Source organism: Vicugna pacos, unplaced genomic scaffold, assembly GCF_048564905.1.
Source record: "Vicugna pacos unplaced genomic scaffold, VicPac4 scaffold_5, whole genome shotgun sequence".
NCBI lineage: Eukaryota > Metazoa > Chordata > Mammalia > Artiodactyla > Camelidae > Vicugna > Vicugna pacos.
In genome coordinates, this window is record NW_027328726.1 from 600899 (window position 1) to 603398 (window position 2500).

At 76.8% G+C, this 2500-nt stretch overlaps 1 long non-coding RNA gene and 2 other non-coding genes across 3 annotated transcripts in view; all 3 read left to right on the forward strand.

The window, feature by feature from the left end:
* The window catches only part of LOC140692309 (uncharacterized), a 22895-nt gene that overhangs the window by 8027 nt on the left and 12368 nt on the right, over window positions 1–2500 (forward strand). The window lies entirely within an intron of this gene.
* On the forward strand, window positions 771–923 carry LOC140692432 (5.8S ribosomal RNA). Its single transcript, XR_012068004.1, has one exon. It is a non-coding gene; the product is annotated as a 5.8S ribosomal RNA (ribosomal RNA).
* The window catches only part of LOC140692425 (28S ribosomal RNA), a 5183-nt gene continuing 4883 nt past the window's right edge, over window positions 2201–2500 (forward strand). Inside the window, exon 1 of the ribosomal RNA XR_012067997.1 lies at window positions 2201–2500. This exon is cut by the window's right edge and continues 4883 nt beyond it. This is a non-coding gene — a ribosomal RNA (28S ribosomal RNA).

Genomic DNA, 2500 nt, shown 5'->3' on the forward strand with positions numbered 1-2500 from the left:
TGTCTGGACGCGGGGGGAGGGCCCTCTCTGCCCGGCCTCGTGGGGAGTGGGGTTAGGTTGCCGTCGGCACGCGTTGGCGTTGGCGGTGGGACTCGGTGGTGGCGGGGGGCGGTGGCCGGCCGGTGCACGGTGTGGCCCCGTGTCGAGGGCCCGCGGCGGCGAGGACCGCCGGCCGTGGCCGGAGTGTGGCGGTCGGCGTCGGGGCGGTGGCCGACGTTTGGGGCTCCGGGTTGGGGGGGTCCGTGCCGTCCACGCCTCCCTCGCCCGCCTCGCCCTCTCCAGGTACCTAGCGCGTCCCGGCGCGGAGGTTTAAAGACCCTTAGGGGGGGAGTCGCCCGTCCGCCTTGGGGTCGGGGCGGTCGGGCCCGTGGGGACTCGGGAGGACCGTCCCTCGTCGTCCCCCAGACTCCGCCTCCCCTGGGCCGAGGCGCCGCACCACGTCGCTCGCTGCCGCCGCCGCCGCCGCGGCCGTCGGGTGGGGCCTCGCCCGCCCGGCGGCCCGTCGGGACGGTCGGTGGCCGCGTGGTTGGTGCGACCCCCGCGTCCCTGCGGGAGGCGGGAACCCCCGGGCGCCTGTGGGGTGTCCGAGCCGGCACGCGCCGTGTCGGTGCCGGCTGCGCCCCGTTGTGAAAAAACCTTCCCGACCCCTCCGGTCTGATTTCTCTCTGACTCGGCCGGCCCGAGGCGACCCCCCACCTCACCCTCCCGGGGTGTGGTGGGCGGGAGACGTGCCGTGCCACAGAACCAAAGGCAGAACAAAATTCTCGTACGACTCTTAGCGGTGGATCACTCGGCTCGTGCGTCGATGAAGAACGCAGCTAGCTGCGAGAATTAATGTGAATTGCAGGACACATTGATCATCGACACTTCGAACGCACTTGCGGCCCCGGGTTCCTCCCGGGGCTACGCCTGTCTGAGCGTCGCTTGACGATCAATCGCGCCCCCCCCGGGTGTGTGCCCGTGGGGGGGGTCGCGCGGCTGGGGGTTTCCTCGCAGGGCCGCGGTGCCCTCCGTCCCCCTAAGTGCAGACACGGTGCCTCTGCCCTCGCGCCGTCTGTCCCTCCTGCGGCCGACCCCGCCCCCGCGCCCGGGAGGGTGCGGGCGGCGGCGGGCGGCCGGCAGGCGGCGGCAGGCGGCGTCGAGGCCCGGGAGGTGCCGCCCGCGAAAGGGAAGGGAGAAAAACGATGGGGGGGGGACTCGCGCGTGGCCGTGGCCGTGGCCGCCGCGGTCCCACCGGGAGCCCCCCTCGCGCCGCAAGCGGTCTCTGGGGCGCGTCCCCGGGTGTGTCGCGGTGGTGCCGGGGTGTGGGTGGGGGCGGTTTGGGCCTCCGGGCCGCGCCGCCCCCCACCCCCCTGCCGCGCGCCCCCGCGGCCCCCGCCTCGCCCCGTCGGGACGGGCGGCTCTCGCCGTGGCCGAGGCGCGCGCGCGGCCGCGCCCCGGGGATGCGTGCCCCGGCGGCGACCCGCGGGACGCCGCGGCGTCGCTCGCCGCTGCGCGCTTTCCCCCGGGCTGCGGCCGCGGCCGCGCTTCGTGCCCCTGGGCCCTCGGGGTGGCGTTCGTCGGGGTGGGGGGGCGCCGCCGGGCGTCCGTCGCCCGTCGGGGACGTCTCGTGGCCGTGCGGAGGACGGGTGGGAGCGGGGCGGGGCGGGGCGGCTCGCGCCGGGGCGGTTGGCGTCGCGTGGTGGGGGAAGGGGCCCCGACGGTCGCCGCGGGGCGGCCGCCGGGTTCCTCCCGACCCGCCCGCCTCCCGACCGACGGCCGCCGCCGCCGCCGCCGCCGCCCCCTCTCCCCTCCTCCCCGGCACGACGATGCCTCCGGCCTGGGCCCGGCGTCGCGCGCGCCTTCCCCTCTCGCCGCCGCCCGCCCGTCCCGTGCCACGTCGCCGGCTCGTGCTCCCGTCCCGTCCCGTCCGCCTCCCTTCTTCCTTCCGGCCGGCCGGCCGCCCGCCCGCCCGCCCGAACCCCGTGTTTGGGCGTCCGTGGGCGGGTGGGGTCGGTTGAGGGGGAGGGAGGGAGGGGGACCGGGCGGTCGACCGCGGTTCGGCGCCTCGCGCGTAGCCCTCTTCCCTCCGCCCTCTCCCGCTTCGCGGGCACCGTCCTCCGCGGGCGGGCGGGCGGGCGGGCGGTCGGCCTGGCGTCCGTCCGTCCTGTCGGGCGGGCTGGCCGGCCGTCGTCCGCCCTCCGCCCCCCCCTCCGAGCCGCGACCTCAGATCAGACGTGGCGACCCGCTGAATTTAAGCATATTAGTCAGCGGAGGAAAAGAAACTAACCAGGATTCCCTCAGTAACGGCGAGTGAACAGGGAAGAGCCCAGCGCCGAATCCCCGCCCCGCGGTGGGGCGCGGGACATGTGGCGTACGGAAGCCCCACTCCCCGGCGCCGCTCGTGGGGGGCCCAAGTCCTTCTGATCGAGGCCCAGCCCGTGGACGGTGTGAGGCCGGTAGCGGCCCCCGGCGCGCCGGGCCCGGGGCTTCCCGGAGTCGGGTTGCTTGGGAATGCAGC